Source organism: Peromyscus leucopus, chromosome 9 (genome assembly GCF_004664715.2).
Source record: "Peromyscus leucopus breed LL Stock chromosome 9, UCI_PerLeu_2.1, whole genome shotgun sequence".
NCBI lineage: Eukaryota > Metazoa > Chordata > Mammalia > Rodentia > Cricetidae > Peromyscus > Peromyscus leucopus.
This window is the reverse complement of record NC_051070.1, coordinates 94801786-94820397: the sequence shown is the minus strand read 5'-3', so window position 1 is coordinate 94820397 and position 18612 is coordinate 94801786. Positions and strand designations below refer to the sequence as shown.

Here is an 18612-nt window from a genome sequence, read left to right as displayed (position 1 = left end):
CTGTCCTGGAAAGATGCATTAAGTGGTAGCTGTCCTGTTAGACTGCCTTTGGTTGTTTTTTTTTATCTCAATAGCAACACTAGAGAAAACAGTTGGAGGAAAGTGGAAGGGGAAAACTCATAACAGGATACCCCCCTTGTTAAAAGCTTTCCGGGAATGTGTTGTTTGAATATGTTCAGGCTGCTACTTAAAAAAATCAAGAGCAAGAGCAGATCTAGCAGGTGTAGGGGGCAAGTTAGGTAGGTGAGGCTCCAGGAAGAATGGAAAGACATTAGAGACGCAAGCTCAAACAGTCCTTGAGACATTCATCCTGAGAGAGACATAGTTGGTGGGAAGCAAGGCCACGAGGAGACTTCACAATCTTGTCCCTGCGAGCAGCCTGCTTGAGTTCTAGACTGTTCTACAGAACAGCAGTCTTCTTCATTTTCTTTACTTTTCTTGTTTCATCTTACATTAATTTTTAATTTAATTTTAATGTGGTCTGAACACTTAATATGAAATCCACCCTTTTGTTATGTGCACAGTATAGTATTGGGAACTGCAAAGGAATAGTATACAATGTTGTATTGCAGATGTTTACAGCTTACTCTCTTACCCATTGATATAATTCTCATACACTTCATGTCCATTAATAGCATTTTCCTATTACTGGCTTCCCCCAGGCTTTGGCGACCAGCATTCTGCACTCAACGTCTGTGAATTTAATTATATATACATATATAACACAATACATATAATATATATGTATGCATATGTATATATATATATATATATATACACTCATACACACATACATATATGAGAGGATTTGTGTGCTTACATGCTCATGTGTGGAAGTCAGTGGTCAACCTCTTGTATCATTTCTCAGGAGCTATACACCTTGTTCTTTGAGACAGGATCTCTCACTGAGATCTAAACTGGCAAACTAGTGAGCCCTAAAGACCTACCTGTGTCTCCCTCCCAGAGATGTGATTAAAATGCCGCCACTTGGTCTGACATTTTAGGAAGATGCTAGGGACCAAACTCAGGTCTTCCTGCTGTAGAGGAAACACTTCACTATTGGACTATGCCGTCTTCCTAATCTTCCTGTGTGTGTATAAAAATATTTATACTATTATATATTATATAAATATTACATAATATTATATTATGTAAAAATAAATATATAATTATAATAGTTATATAAATATAATACATAATAGTAACACACACACATACACATACACACACAAACACACACACATATGTATTGAGATAGGATCTTACTATGCAATCTAGGCTGGCCTGTAACTCACTATTAGCCCAGGCTGGCCTTGAATTCATGGAGAATTCTTCTGCTTCATCCCCCCAAATGCTAAGATTACAGGTATAAGACATCACACTTGGCTGAACTTGGTTATATTATGTATATCATTTAAATGGTAAAAATAAAATCAATGGGAAAATATCCATAGACTAGACATCAACCATTGACATTTTATGCTTACTCTCATTCATGAATAACTGAAACCACAGGTTGCACTAGTAGGGTAGGGGTGTGATTTGGGGGTGGGGCATGTCCAAAGCCCTGGTTCTAGGCAGATAATATTCCCTGTCACTGCAGTGGAGAAGACAGGCACTTTCTGGCTTGGTATTTTCCATTTGGTTAAGTTGCCTCTTAATGACTTGAAATAACTGGAATCATAAGGGAGCAAATGCTGCTCCAATTCATATATTACATAATTCCATTTCTGCTCTCATGCACGTTAAGCTGGTTGGAAGAAAATCTGCTAAATTAAATTTGGTTTGATTAGGAAATTTGCATCATGTGCAGGCAAAGTACGGCATGTGTGGGTTAAAAAATGTTCTGGTTATTTAAAAAAATGTTTTACAGATGATTCAGTTTTACCATAGCTTCATTAGTGAACTAAATTTGTGTTCCTGAGGATGTGTTGGGGGTAGACTTTGCTTTGGTCCTTTGCTGGGAAATCTCTCCAAGTCCCAGACTGTTTGTCCTGTCTGAAGAAAAGTACTATGGTCTCAAAGGCTGGGTGGGACATTTGAGCATCTCATGTCCTTCCTGCTCTGCTCCCTGAGGCCTCTTCATGGGTCCCTTTACTTCCTTCTCATAAACCTTTGCCTGCTTCTCGTCAGTTTTCCCAAGGTGGGTCTTGAGTCTCATCTTCCTTGGTCTAAGTCCTTAGCTGCATTCTACCCCAAATGGTCACCTTGCATTTTACTGCCAAACTCTAAACAAAGGCGTGAAGAGATTTAAGGAGAGTTGTCTAATGTATTTCAGGATGAGGAAGGGGCTTGAGAGAAGGTCAAATGTCACAGCAGGGTGCAGGGCCAGGGAAGGTAGATAGCCAAGAACAAGTGGCAAAGTCCAGGAGCTTCTGTTTTATAGATAATACAGAGCTCTACTTTTCAATCTCAGTCTCCGCGGTGATGAACAGAATCTTGTATTTTACAGCCATTGAAAAGCACCCAAAGAGCAGTGAAGATTAAGAAAAATTATGGTGCTGTTACTCTTATTTTAGGTGAGTGATTATTGGGCAAAGAAGGCACTGCATGGACAGCAGGTCTCCCCAAACTTCAGAAACTGCCGAGAACCAGGGCCACAAGGTAGCCCCAGGGCTTTAAGAAGGTGTTCAGATGTGAGGGTCTGGCTACGGTCTTTTCATTCAGTAAAGGCCTAGCTTATTTTTCATGCTCTTTTCCTCTTTATCATTTTTGTTCATGGAATGACAATTTTGTAGGCTAGAGTACACAGGTAGTTTTGACACAGGCCACGTGGGACACACTTCTAGAAAGGTGTATAGCACCCTGTCATTCCAGACAAGTCCTTTGTGCTTCTGGCCCCTGGCCAATTCCCCCTTCGCCCTGAGGTAATCATGATTGCACTAATTCCTATTTCTATAGATTGTCCAAGTCTTTTCCAGAAATATATAACAATGGATTCACAGACTGCTCCTTTGGGTCTAATGCTTCATGCTTTAAGCATGTAGAGAAACTTCCATGGCTTCTATGTCTGAAATCAAAGGGCCACCCTGCAGAAATGTGGGTATCCTGAGGTCCCTGGGGTTTGCATTGGGGTAGAAGACTTCAGATGCCAGTTTGCCTGGGGGAGGGACGAGGAAGAAGCCGAGGTGGGAGGCTCATAGCTACCCTTCTCATCCTCAAACAGCACAGCTGTCCTTTTTCATGTTGTCCAAATTGGGGTTCACTGAAAAGTTGCATTTGGTAAAGGGGGAATTAGTTAATAAAGAGCTATCTATGTTAGCAGCATGGGAAATATTAATCATTGCATTTTATATTACAGAACCACAAATCTCAAGATCCTTAAGTGATCCCTTTTTTGTGACAGTCCATAAATTTCCAATATTGTTTTCTGATAAGAAAGTGGTGCAGCCCTGGAGAGGAAACAGAGACAGCCAGACCTGGGTCCCCCAAGGGAGGGCTTGGGCACCGGGCACTGTAATATTAGTACTGGTTACTATCAGCACCAGCCCAGCCAAGGTGCCTAGACAATAGGCCAGAGGCCAAGGCAAGGGAGGCACAAAGACAGCATTCAAAAGACCCTGCTGCTGCCAGCCAGTACTTCCTTCCCCAGACTCCAGCAGACCCAGGCCAGGCCTGCACACTACCCACGGCCAGAAAGCAGAAAGCCTTTCTTGTCTTTTTTTTAATGGTGAGTTTTTAAACGGCTAAAAATACTAAACACAGAAAGGAGAGTGCCGACAAAGCCTTAGAGGCAGACGAGACACAAGGAAACTGTTGTTCTAATGATGAAAACAAACCGGCTTCATAATTAGAGCCCAGCATTCCAAACAGGGCGATTGTTATTACCGCACTCCTCTAGGATGAGGGGCGGTCCAGAGGACTTATCAGCAAACCCAGGAAACCGCCATCCACCTGCACCTGCTCACCCCTCTCTGCTTGCTCTAGCCAAGGCTTATCTAATTCTTGGGCTTTTTTTCTAAGCACTCAAGGAAAAGATACTTGAGATGGGATCAGATTCTTCAGGCCCAATTCTCTTGTGAAAAAAAAAGGAACGGTTCTTTCCATCCAGTATTCTGAAACTGCCATTCTTCCCGAGCAAATTTACCCATTTCTTTTCCTGGATAGAGTTCTAGCCACGCAATACCTTATACTTCTCAGGACTACCCACCTCAGTTACGCTAAATGAATTTTTTAAAAAAGTGGCAATGCCACAAGTTTGAAGTTAAAAGGGTCAACTAACAGCAAAAATAACCACAAGTGCAAACAGCAAGCAAGGCTGACCTCTGACCTTATTAAGTCATGTGTGAAGCTTGGTACCACACAGGTCCTCCGACGAGATGGAAACCACAGATCTGGGAGAGAGGAAACACAAGAAGAGAAATATAAATGGTCTTTTAGATTTAAGTTCCCCAACATTTGATTAATCAGTACCTGCTCTTATTCCTGTCTTTAAATGGGGTTGGGTTTCAGAGCTGTCTCCGATTTTGAATAAATGCAAATGGACTTAGATGAAATCTCATTCTGAACTGGACATAGTTTCATGGGAAGAGACTAAACACTAGGTTGTAATCACAGAGCTCAGGCGGGCGACAACCTTCCTGCCTCCCAAAGACCTGCTTTTCTATGGGGCTTCAAGAACAACACCCAAGAGTTTTACATTCCCAGCCTGGGAAGAGGCGAATAAGAACCTACAGGAGATGGGAGATTGTATGCTAATGAGAGGCCGTTTCCTATTCCTGGGGATGAGGCAGCACCCGTGTGCTGGTGCAAGTTAGAGGGCGCTGCATGGGGCCTCGTCTCAGCCCAAAGTGGAGATGCCTGGAGAGTTTATCCTGTGTGGCCTATGGGGGACACTTTCTGCTGATAGAAACACAAGGTGGCACCTGCTGGAAGCGGACGGACGGCAATCGGGGCAGCACCAGCGTCTAAGTCTGACAGCTCCAGCCTTACACTTTTTGTGATTGTTGTAGGGAACTCAGAAGTCACAGGTCAGAAGCATAGATATCTGGATTCCCAACAGCCACAACTGAAGACGGCTTTTTTCCCACCTTTCGTATGTTTCACCAAAACAATGAAAAGAGTGCTGGTATAATTTCCTTGATAACCCGCCCCAATCCTGGCTCATAAGTTGATGTACAAATTGCCAGTCTTTGTTTGTTTGGTTTGTATTCACAAAAATATCTATGTATCCATCACAACCGTGTGCTTATGGGTGATTTTTGTGTTTTGTTTTTTTGTGACAAGGTCTCATTTTTTGTAGCCTAGGCTGTCCTTGAACTCGGTCTATAGTCCAGGTTGGACCCAATCTCATGGTGATCCTCCTGCCTCAGTGTTATGAGTCCTGGGATTACAAAAGTGAGCCACCATTGCTTGGCTTGGGTTTTGGTAGTTTTGCTTGCACTGGTATGTGTCATAAACCTTCTATTACAAAACTGTCATGTGCTGATTAAGCTCACCAAGAAGCTCCCTCTCCTACCTACTTTAGACTCAAGCATATTCGTCTCAGTGTATCTTCCAAGGTTCCTTGGCCGGGGATGGGCTGGTCCCCTGACCTTGTGGGAAGGGTCATGGAGAAGAGCAAAAGAGCCCCAAAGTAAAAACCACTATGTCCCTAAGAACACCTAGAAAGGCAGACCATTTCCAGCACAGGTTATGCTCGTTCATCTCGTGATAAAACAATTCCTGCAGTGCAGGGGTGACTCCCGTGCACACCATGCCCAGCTTTTCACAGGATACCATGAACCCCGAGCTCAGCTCCTCATTCTTGCAAGAAGTCCAGTCACTGAGCCATCGTCACAACCTGGGCATTTTAGATTTACTGTGTGATGTGACTTTCTGTCTCTGCATGTCTTCGTCTAATTTTTATTTTAAACCACATACACTAAGCGTACAAAGTTCTGGGCTTTGCTATATTGTCTACATGCATGAATGTACTTTAATCACTTCTGGCCCTCTACGACAGACCCTTTCAGTCCCTCCTTCCCTCCCTCCATTTCCACAGTATGGACAAGAGCTCTCCCCATCACAATGCACAAATACTCAGTTACTGTCCCTTCGCCCTGTGACCCTGTGTTTACAACACCAGAAAAGCTCTGTTTCTCACATTAAAGGGATTCCTGGTCACTCAACAGTGTGCAATGCATGTGCAGATTTTCTCTACTGCCCCACTCAGGGCTTTTTGATAAGGCCTCATCTTGTCTTCATGAAGGTTCATCCACAGTATGCCTCCATGCAGAACACACATGCCATGCATATACAAGCAACACATACTTATTATAATTTATTAAAATTTATTGCTAACATCTTTTACTTGAAAACCATTAAAGATGACTCTGAAATTGTATTCACCCATTTTCTACAAAATCCCTTTCTGCTGCTCTTGCCGTAAACCTTCTAATCTAAAACCTCCAATTTGAACTCACTATGAGTAGAAAAGCTGATAGTATTGGGCTAGACACCAAGGCATGGAGAAGCATGCTGCATTCTTAAAGCATTTCCAAAGAAGAAGTCAATAGAGCCAAGAGGCTTGTGTTTGGAGCTGTTTGGTTTTACTGCAGTTTTAAGTACATGCATACTCTTAGCTTTGACATTAATATCTAAAAATAAACAGTGCCTTTTGTAGAAACAATATCAAACTTCAATATATATATATGGATATAATTTAATTCAATAACTTAATTCTGATTTAGACTCTAAGGAATAGATTTGAACTTGGTTACATGGAAACAATATAAAGCCTCACGTAATTCACATTAAAATTTTTTTTTATTTTTATTTTACTTTGTTCTTTTCAAGACAGGTCCCATGCTGTACCCAAGACCAGCCTGGAACTCACTATATGGTCCAGGCTGTCTCAGAACCTTCTGTCTTCTGCCCCAGACTCCAGAGTGCAGGAGCCATAGGTAACAACTTGATTCATAAACTATTACTAAGTAACTTTATGGTTTGTAGTAATAATTTCACATGCATTAGACCTCACAGTGACCACATGAGACATACAGTATTAACAGGCTTGTTTTCCATATTCAGAAAGGGGAGGCAGAGTGAAGCAGACACTGGTGAGCGTTTCCACCTGGGGAGTCTGATGTCACAGGCTTTTTCTGAATGCCGCTGAGAACGAGCTTTAGTTTTAAAGTCAAAACTGTTAAGAACATGAGATTTGGGTGCCATGGAAGTGGCCTCCAGAATCTGTGTAACACAGACAGCATCTCTTTCATGGTGTGTTCCTGAGAAGCAACCTCATTCGAGTCAATCCAGGAGACAAGCTCAATGGTGACTTGGCTGTGCTGAAGGCCAGCTAAAGAAGGGAGTTGAAGCCAGACCCTCCCAATCTAAACACATCTGGTTTTAACTCTTCTCTTTAGAAAACAGGGAATTGAGAATTTGCTCAGAGCTCAAAGGAGACTGGCCAAAATCATAATGAAAAGCCTTTCCTGGAACAACTGTAATTTAGAATGTGTGTCTTTTACACCTTTTAAAATTGGGGCACAAATATGTTACTAGTGTGGCTATTTTGTAGCTTCAACAGAATACTGTTTTGTAACTGATTCACATTCCAACTTGGGGTACATTTATTTGTGGGCGTGAAGCGGTTTATTTTGTTTAGTCATCTGACCTGAGGTGAGGTTGGCACTGTTTCACGGCTGCTCCCAATTAATGCAAATTGGAGGGTAAAGGAGAAATAAAGCGTCTTTAACTTGGTTCACAAATCTGTTATAAAGAGCTCTTCATTTGATCTATTTCAGGGGAGGGCAGAACTGTGAACAAACAAAACAACACAGAAGAAACTAGCAATTATACAACATGTAATTTTACTACCAAGCTTTGAAAGGGTTAAATTATATCTAAGTTATTTGCTTATTTATTTTGAGCCACAGTCTCCCTATGTAGCCTAGACCTGGCTATGTAAACTAGGCTGGTCTCAAACATACAGAGTGGCTTGTTTCTGCCTCCTGAGTGCTGGGATGAAAGGTTTGGACCATCACATCTGGTTAATCAAAAATCAATCCTCTCTGTCCATCTGTTTATCTATCTATGCATCTTATGCATCTTTAGTCTCTCAGCTCTCACCTGAGGTAGACCAAAGTCTGTGAACAGTGTATGTTCCTTTTGTTTCTGTTTTTAAGGGGTTTGCTAAGTCTTTTTACTTTTTTTTTTTTTTTTTTTTTTTTTTTTGGTTTTTCGAGACAGGGTTTCTCTGTGCAGTTTTGCGCCTTTCCTGGAACTCACTTGGTAGACCAGGCTGGCCTCGAACTCCGCCTGCCTCTGCCTCCCGAGTGCTGGGACTAAAGGCGTGTGCCACCACCGGCCATTTTTATTTTTATAGTCACACTGCATTCCCTCACACCAGCACACAGTCACACTGTGTTCCCTCACACCAGCACACAGTCACACTGTGTTCCCTCACACCAGCACACAGTCACACTGTGTTCCCTCACACCAGCACACAGTCACACTGCATTCCCTCACACCAGCACACAGTCACACTGTGTTCCCTCACACCAGCACACAGTCACACTGTGTTCCCTCACACCAGCACACAGTCACACTGCATTCCCTCACACCAGCACACAGTCACACTGCATTCCCTCACACCAGCACACAGTCACACTGTGTTCCCTCACACCAGCACACAGTCACACTGCAGAAGCCAGTGAGGTCTTTTCTTAGCACCATGTCTTATATACATTGCAGAGTTTCCAACTCTCACACATATAAGGTATGGTACAGGACAATCTGTTTAATGGCAATTGCCCCTTTTACATTGAGATTGCCATTTCTGGATGGACTGGAGAGGTTGTTCCAGTCATGTATGAAGCCTGAATGTCCTGTTTCCCCCCACCCCCGAGAGAAGCAGAAGGGTGTCAGATCCCCAGGAGCTGGAGTTACAGGTGGTTGTGTGGTTCTAATGTGGGTGTTGGGGCCAAACTCAGGTCCTCTACAGAGCAGTGAGCATTCTTGACCACCTGTGATTTTTTGATACACTCCTTTTTTAATTTTTCTTTTTCTTATTCTGTGACCTCCCCTCACCCCTCCAAGCTTTCTGCCCTCTCCTTCCTTTCCTACCTTCCCCCAGTGGCGTGCTCTTTTCGCTCTCTCCTAGGCTCACAGACCCCTCTGTTCGGCTATGTCAATGCCTTACAGTTTTAAGAGAAATTCTTACTCTTTTGCCTTTGCTTTCTAAAACCTGGGTGGTACAGATTGTTTTTCTAATTTTTTCTTTTCTTTTTGTTAACTGGCATGACACTTACCTTTTGAAGGTTTCAAATACCTAATACTGTGATAATGTACACCCCCCCCACTAAGCCTTCATCACATTCCCTCACTGCTCAGTGAAGGAGCTGTCTTTCCCCCTATCCCCTTCAAGCTTATTTTTGATCACATGACTTTTTTTGCTCCATAGAATTTCATCAGACATGCTCACACAGAAGTTTGAGAGAGTTCTTGCTCCATTTAAGTGTCTTTCTGTTGCCCCATCATTACCTTGGGGACATGCCTGACCTTGCTTCTCCTGGGTAGCAATGATACAGTGGAAATAGTTCACGTTAACTAGCTCCACAAAGCCAAGATGATAGCGCTATCCAGCTCCTGTTGCCCATAGAATCCCAAGAGAGCCCCAGTTGGACCAAAAGACCCACCCTGCTAACCTTTGGACCCATGAACTCATAAATGCTAATTGTTTCAAGCTTCTAGGTCTGGAGATAATTTGTTACTGACCAAGGAAGACCAGATACTATCACTGAGCACTACTAACTGATAGAGAGCTTATCTATTATACTAAGGGATGCCGACACGGGAGACAGTCTAAACCCAGGTAATAAATTTGGCAAATACCTGCCAAATGTCACTGGATCAGGAAAGATTTACGCAGGATCTAAAGATAAGCCAAGTTAAACAGAAGCACCACATAGAAAAAGGAATATACAGGCACAGTAAAACTTAGTCAAAAGATGGGGAATGAAATATCGAGGGTCCAGCGATGGTAGCATGCCCTCTCTGATTGAGGAGAGAGAATGGAGGAATGGAGGGCTGGTAAGATGGCTCAGCAGATCGAGGTGTTTGCTGCCAACCTGTGTTTTCTCCTGAAACCAACATGGTGGAAGGAAATAGCTGGCCCCTGAAATATCCTCAGAGCAATGTGCACTGTGGCATGAGTGCACACACACACACACACACACACACACACACACACACACACACGCACGCACGCACGCACGCACGTGCACACACACATACACATAAACAAGTAAGATGATGATGATGATGATGATGATGATGATGATGATGGTGATGGTGATTGTCAATGAAGGGGTGGATACTGGGGCCAGGCTTGTGGCCCAGGTTTACTTTGTGGAAACTGACAGCTCTATGGGCCTGCCCACTAAGATCTGGAGCCCCAGAAGAGATGAAATGGTCATCCTAGAGATAAGAGAAAGTGAAGAAATCAGAGCCTGGGTTCCTTTTTCTTTCCAGTTTTCTTACTCCCTCCTCCTCCTCACAATGACTGAATCTCGAAGATACACAAGCTCGGGAGGCTGCCTGTTAGTAAGAAGGGGAGGGCCGAGAAGGAATCTGAGAGTGTTCAGACTGTCACCATCTACCAGGCCCACACAACGTCCCCTTTAGGGCTAACTGTAGCAGCCATGAACATGATGGAGAACTGGCTCAGACTCAGCCAGAAGTGGGGTTGGGTCCAGGCAGGGAGGCCAGGGAGAGGACTGTGCAGTGGTCCTTGTAGAGCAAAGGCCTGAGAATCCTGGAGGGAGAGTGAGTAGGGCATTCTGGTTTGGGAGGGCAAAGCTTGGGGATATAGTAGGTGATGTTACAAAGGCAAAAATAAGCTTTGCGGTTTGGGATTCTACCAGGGAGACTAGGTTTGTGTCCTGAAGTCAACAGGGCATGTAATGGTTTGGACCAGGGAGTAATGCTATCCAAATTATACACCAGGATCATTACTTCATATCCAATTTGAGGAAGACACTGATGATAGATAAACTAGAAACTCTTAAGGGTGGACCCTATGGAACCTACAGCCCTCCTTAACTAATTTGTAGGCATTGGTGCAAGCATGCAGTTTTCAGAGAGATGGAGCATGGTTTTCACAGGGGTCTCAATGGGCTTAATGACTCCTGACCCCATCAGAAATTTTAAGCATCAGAATAAAGAAAGTAATGGAGAAAGCTTCCATTTTAATTCTTTTAATGAGGATCAAAAACATGCCAGCAGTCATGGGAATGGACATAAAAACAGATACAACATTACAACAGTTACAAGGAAAAGTCTACACAAATGAACTGGATGAATTTGACAGAAATGAAACAAATTCAAGAGAGCCTGGAAGGTTCGACTGTGGGCTGTCGCTGTCTGCCGATTTCTTCCTTCCCTTGACAACTTGAGGGGAGCAACTCATGTTTCCAAAACACTGTAGTATTTCTTATGCTAAAACGGTTCCTAGATGAACATGAGGCAAAAATGTGCCCCTTCCATGTCCAACACAGACACACAAATCCAACACAACCTCTTCTGCCACTGCTAAGTTCAAACACAGACTGCACATCCTTCCCTAGTCTGGACCTCAGGTCGCCAGGCTTTGTCCTGGGGGGCACTTTGTATTTGTTATGATATCTACCCTTTTATTTCAGAAGAATGAAGTATTGATAAGTGTTTATATTTGACAGTATTACATACTGCAATCTGACCGTAGATGTGCATTTATATTCACATTTATCACACATGGGAGAGTCAGTTACATACAGTTGGGTCACAAGCTTCCTCATACCCATGTTCATGAATCACCTTGGTGTCAGCATGAGAAGATAATGTAGAGATGGATGAAGCTGTCTGAGGCAGGATATTTTTCATGCATGAAAACTTATTTGATTATCAAACTATTCCACTGAGGGTTTAAATCAGCACTGTCATCACAATCAATGATGGGCAGCATCTTGACTATTCTACAAATTCCTACCCTCAGTCAAGCGTAAGTGGGCACACAGTATTACTTTAAACCATCTGCCTTTCAAAGTGTGGTGACCATTGGGTTGACATTTGAATGTCACTGGTTTCCTAACTTTAGGGATGTGTTTCTGACATTTGAAAAGATCAGAATCACCATCAGAACAGATCTATAATAAGGACAGTCATATGCACCAAGTTTTTTCTTTAATTTTTCAACTCATGAATGAGGTGACTGTGACTGTCCCCATCAACACGAGGACTTCCCCTGCTCCCCTCAACATCAGCCTCAAAAGAACAGGCTGTTCAATTAACACAGGACACCGCGGTTTGTCAAGCTAGCCTTTGTACAGTGACTGACAATAGGAAAACTGAAAGGCAGCGATCAAATCCTCACTCTCCTCTCTCAACACATCTCTTCCGCTGGGAAATTCATCCGTGCAGGTATCAAGCTGGTCACTTTGCTGTCATTTATTGTTCCTTTTCCAAGAGCAATGGAATCACAGCATTAGTTTACCATCTTTTCTCTTAGGTAGAGTGTATTATTCTCCCTCCTACCCCTTTCAACAAAGATGGCATTCACTACCCTGGAGGGCCACCCGGAGGTTTTGTGATCAGAGTGTGGCAGGGAGACTGCTACCTGGAAAGCGGCAGGAGCAGAAGCTGGGCCCCAGCTTGTTGGTCTAGATTAGACACAAGAACACGCTTTACGAGGATTGCCTTTACCCAGCAAATAGCATCTTAGCCAAAGCAACATCAAGCAAAGCAAAGACAGATGACAGATGGACAGACGCATGGATGGGAGAACAGACATGTGGACAACCCCTAAAATCACTGTCCTCCACACTATCTGCAGACATGGAGCTACTTATTCAAACATTTTAAAAGTTTCCTCTGTTTTTGGAGACAAAACAGATCTAAACTACAGAATTCTCAAGCTGAATGACCCTTAGGGGCTGTTGGGCTGTGCTCATATACTGGGATATCCCCTCTGTCATTTTGGTCTTTTGATCTTCATCCACTTCCGGGGTGTCCTCCTCCTGACCCTCCCCACCAGCAGCATATCAACAGTCAGTGAGTGCTTCAGAAGCCTGACATGTCTATACGCTCTTTTATTAGGCATGTCTACTTCTAAGAATTCATCTGAAAGAAATGATCATATGTGGTCTTTGTGACATAGATGTCCACATGGTGCCATTTATAACAGGAAAATGCTGGAGGGAGAGACAATTAATTGTAAAATTGGGGAGGTGGGTGGCCAATGGTTTCTGTTTTATTCTGTATACTCAACTGCATTTTCTAAATCATCCACGCTGGAAATAGCACCAATAGGTTGAACATAACACATCTGTGCTTGATACAGCGCCACTGGCAAGTCCCCAGGGGGAAGATCTTTACCTTTACCATTAGACAGTTCAGTGACCACCAGGGCTATATGTAGTATAGCTAAATGCTCTGTGTCTCAGACACCACCACTGTAAAATGGGGGAATTAATGCTACCAGGCTCAGAGTTGTGATGGGATTCAACTGAATTAATTAAATACTGAAATTCACAAAGCCTAAGGTCCTGGTTTCTGTCAGGATGACATGGGCTCAGAGAAGGACCAAGTATTTGGATGGTTGCGTACCATGCCCATACCACGGGGCACTTCTCAAGAGTCCCTAAAGCTATGCTCCTTATCTGGAGCATCAGATAGGGGCTTGGGAAATTAAACATTGTATCTTCTGTGGCAACATCATAATGTCTTAACAGGAGAATTGTCTGTTTCAAATACATCCAATTTGTGTCAACTTGACCTTAATATGCCTGTTTCAAAGTGAAGATGACAGATACCCTTTCTCAGGAAGCTGTCCTGGGATACTTGCCACCATCATAGCTTAATAATAATAATAATAATAATAATAATAATAATAACAACAGCAACAATAATATTCAGAAGTATACTTTTGGCAGAGAAAAAGAACCCCAGGCTGGGGCCTGATGGACAGTGTTAACCAGCAGCAAAGGGTGAACAGGCCTTGTCTAAATAAGCCCAGCTGCAGCAGACAATACTCCGCAGTGTCTCGGGGGATTACCATGCATGCAACATTGAAATCAGAGGCAATGACACAGAAGGAGGGCATTCCAATCCTTAGCATTTTTCTGGAAAGTCATCCAAACCACAACTTAGAAACAGCACTAACGAATTAATGATATAATTAGCAATTTCTAGGTTAACCACTAAAAAAGAGTAAAAGAATAAACAAATAGCAAGCCAACAGAGGTGAAATGCTCCATTAAGTCAAAATAATGAAGAGGAGGGGAGAAGAAGAAGTAGAAGAGAAAGAATAAGAATAAGAACAAGAACAAGAGCAAGAATAAGAATAAGAATAAGAGGAGGAGGAGGAAGAGGAGGAGGAGAGCGTTGGAGCAAAGAGAAAAAAAAAAAAACCTGAAACATAGCCGGGCGGTGATGGTACATGCCTTTAATCCCAGCACTCGGGAGGCAGAGCCAAGCAGATCTCTGTGAGTTCGAGGCCAGCCTGGTCTACAAATAGAGTTCCAGGAAAGGCGCAAAGCTACACAGAGAAACCCTGTCTCGAAAAACCAAAAAAAAAAAAAAAAAAAAACCCGAAACAGCAAATAGACTCTAATTCAAATATAGCAGTGATTTCATAAAATACCATAGGCTAAATTCTTTAAAAAGTTTCAGCTAAGTGGTGCTTAAATGAGACACAGGACCTAAAATTTTCAAGAAAAAAAGTAGACCAAAAATATTAAGAAATTGTTATATTAGTACCAATCACCATGAGCTTAATAACAGGAGACATTGTTTGAAATAAAAATAGGTATTTCACAGCAATAAAGGAGAAAATTGTAGGAACACACAAGGATCTAATTCTCATTTATGAAGCCGTAGACCTAGAAAGTCAGCATTTCTGGGATTAAGCCAGAGGCTGGAAAATCTGCCGTGTTCTATGGGAGACCCACATACAGTCTCTACGGCAGGTAGAAGCATGCGGCAGCTGGGGAAGGTACAGGTGTGGGAATAGGAATGTAACCATCAAATCCGTCTGCCTCCATCTGTGGAGAACATATGGCCAACAACTATAGAATACACAGCATGTACACTGAACCAGTTTGCTCTGCACTGGGTGGCAGACAGGTCAGTCTGAAGAAGCTTCAAAGGGTAAAACCACACAGAATATGTTCCCTCACATGGTAATTTGGCTCTAATAATTTTATCCAGAATAACGTGTAGTGGAAATCAGACAATGTTAAGTGTACCAGGAGGAAGTTGTGTGGTATCAAATGTGTAGATGCTGCTAACTGTGTGACGGCAGGAAGATGTGCATGCACCCACTCCAGCTTGGTGTCCCATACAGTGTTGTCCAGTTGCTTATTACCTCAGGGGCTACCAACAACCTGTCCCTTCTCTGTCCAGATGACCAGGAACAGCAGCATGAGGAGGCTGGGCCCTGTCCCAAGTTGTCTTTCTCCACCTCTCTTGACAGTGCCCTAAAGACATTTAAATTCACCAGGAATACACAGTCATACCATTTGCCTGTACATTCCATGCTGGATCCCAGCATGCCCCTTGTTCACAGGGCTCCACTCTCCCTGGGCTCCCCATCTGCCTGGCTGAGCCTGCTTCCTTGGGGCTCCCCAATGTGGCTCCTCTTGAACCTGTAAGTATAATGAAGGCTGTGATTTCCTATGCCTCTCCCAGCCTGGACCCATGGACATTTTGTAGAGATCCTTAAAGACCACTCAATGGGACTCAACTGGGGCTCTCCCAGGTACAGCCTAATAGTATAGGAAGGGCTCTTTCTTCACCTCGGTGCTCTGTAGCAAGCATTTTACATACTTTCTAGAGCTACCTCTTGAACAGAGGTTCCACACACTGCAAAAAGTGAAAACAAGACCAAAGAAAGGAAGAGATGAAGTTACTCTTATCTTTGGCTTCATAATTGTGTATGAGTAAAACAAAATAGTCACGAGGAGTTATTAAAAGTAATAAGTGAATTAGGCCAGATCACTGGATGTGAAATCAACATGAAAACTGAGTTGGAAATATAAAACATAACATTACATTTAGAAAACTATGACACTTTTATTGATATACTATCCCAAATCCTTTATAGATAAGTAATATTGGAAGAAACAGATTTGTCTAATTACCCTCTCCTTCCTCTCTCCATTGGCTTCTGGAACACTCAGCCTTAACTTTGGGCCCCCAAAACAATGATTCTCAGTTTTTCCTTAGCATGAACATGGCAAGAAATCTATCTTACAGAATGACAGCATGTGCAAACCATGCATGCATACATATGAAATGTGGGAGTGTGCGTTTTAGGAAACGGTGCCCTAACTTTTTGCAATATGCTCTGTGTTCTCCCCTCTGCAGCTAACCTGTTGGAATAGTGGTCACTTTTCAGGTACTTTTATGGACCTCAGTCTCAGCACCCCCTAAGATGGCTTCACGATGTTCACCAGTGTGTCAGAGTGAAGACAGCCAAACCTCCAGGTTGAGTGATGTGTCTAATGAGTTTGGAAACAGTGTTTTCCAGAGCTCTTGGCATATATGAGACCCTCAGTATAATATGACTGGAGGGCTGGTGTGCATATTTACCTAGTGCCCAGATGGTTGTTGGTACCTAGCCTTCATTTCCTGCTTTCTCACCTTTTCTTCTAATTTATGCCAATATATTACAGGCTACGTATCCTTACAATAAGCTGTCTTCATTTTTTTTCATAACAAGTTTTGAAAGTGTTCTTTCAGAATGACAGAGTAAAGTCTTCAGATGGTGCAGGAGATGGGGATGCAGGAGGCTGCAGGAATAGGAAGTCCAACACCTGCAAGATGCATGCTTCCCATCCCACCCTGTAACAATGGCTCCGGCACTGGGGCCCAAAGAGCAGATGGCGAGTGTGAGCACAGACTGAACGCACTGCTAACCTTCCAGGGAACCAAATCCACTCCAACTTTCCACGACGACAAGTGGGAGAGCCATTGGAAGATCACTCTGGGGAACACAAAGATGTCTTTGAGAGAGGAACAAAGGTTCTGCTGAGGGCAATAAAGATTGGTGTGAGCGTCTCTGTGATAAAGGAGTTCCTGGTCTTGAGTTTCCTTATCTCAGTTTCTCAAGCCTGTGAGACTGTGTTTCTACAGGGGAGCTAGCAACCATGCTGGAAGCAACTAGCTCAGGCGCGTGAAAAAAACAAAAAACAAACACCTTATCTGTCCGACACAAGAGAAAATTTCACCTTAATAAAACTTCTATTTTCAAACATTCCCTTTATTTCAACTGAATAAAAGTTTCCCTACAAAAGGTTCTCGGGTCTCTTTTGGGCAAAATGCCAGTCCCAGCACCTACAAAAAGCAAGGAATATTGTAGACAAAGCACCACGGTCCCCTTTGGGACTGCTGAAGGCTGGAGTTGGGCTATGATATGGCTGGTTGTTTCTTTAGTGAAAAAGATTTAGAAAATGTTGGGGAATGTCAGAGGGTTGCGTGGGTCAGCAGACACACTCATAGACTGAGCTCCAGAGTTGTCCGTGGATGTTTGCCTCTGTGTGAAGTCAGAAGCAGCTGCGGATGAAAAGCGCCTGTGCAGCCAGAGACACAGCTTGAAAGCCCACGAAACAGGGAATCACACAATAAGATGCTACATATAAAAAGCAGAATAAAAGGCAGGTGTGGGCACACACACATAGAATCCCAGAACCTGGCAGTCTGAGCAAAAGGACTGTCATAAGTTTGAGGCTAGTCTGGGTAACAGAGTGAGGCTGCTGCCATGCTGCCTGCCATGATGATAATGGACTAAGTCTTTGAAACTCTAAGCAAGCCCTCAACTAAATACTTTCTTTTATAGAGTGTCATGGAGTCTCTTAACAGCAATAGAACAGTAACTAAGACTGGCGTGCTTGTCTGTGTGTGTGTGTGTGTGTGTGTGTGTGTTGGTAACTGAACCCAGGGCCTTCTGTTTGCTAGGTGAGCACTCTACAATCCAGCCTTCTTTTCCCTGTTTATTTTGAGACAAAGTATCACTAAGTTGTTCAGGCTGTCCTTGAACTCACTTTGTAGCTCAGGCTGTCCTTGAACTCACTTTGTAGCTCAGGCTGTCCATGAATTCACTTTGTAGCTCAGACTGGCCTTGAACTCACTTTGTGGCTCAAGAAGGCCTTGAACTTGCCATTCTTCTGCCACAGCTACCTGAGTATAGTACATTTCTTTAAAATCTCTAGTTTACGAATTCATTGAAGCTTTTCTTCATAGGGGCATTTCAGGAGTTAAATTTTTCATTCACCCTGGAGAACTGGAAGACTGTACATTTCAGTGAATCCCATAGGAAAGAGAAGTGGTGCACAGAACCCTAGGGTTTGCATGGAGGCAGACCAAAGCACACACAACTCAGGCTGGAGATGTCGCTCATTGGTGGATCTGTGATTCTGTCCCCAACACCATACCCAAACTCTCACCAGAAACACTACTCCTTATATGTATTTTTTCCACATGGATTCTGTGGAATAATTTTAACTGAAGTCTGTAAATAACTTTAAGATTGAAGGGGACTAGCTGAACATCCAGTGGGTGAAAATGTCACAGAGTCAGGAACCCTCTCGGGACAGTTCTCTAGTCCTACAACAACGAGTGTTGCCCAGCTGGCAACAGACAAATCTCTGTAGA

At 43.1% G+C, this 18612-nt stretch overlaps 1 protein-coding gene across 5 annotated transcripts in view; it reads right to left on the bottom strand.

Annotated features, from left to right (window-relative positions):
* Thrb (thyroid hormone receptor beta) overlaps nucleotides 1-18612 on the bottom strand; it is a 368908-nt gene that overhangs the window by 211883 nt on the left and 138413 nt on the right. For 4 of the 5 annotated variants that reach the window (XM_028875676.2, XM_028875677.2, XM_028875674.2 and 1 more), the window contains exon 2: nucleotides 4271-4334. The gene's annotated coding sequence lies outside the window, so the exon portion shown is untranslated. Of the gene's footprint in view, nucleotides 1-4263; nucleotides 4335-18612 lie in introns of all 5 variants that reach the window. The other variant, XM_028875678.2, reaches the window with a different exon arrangement.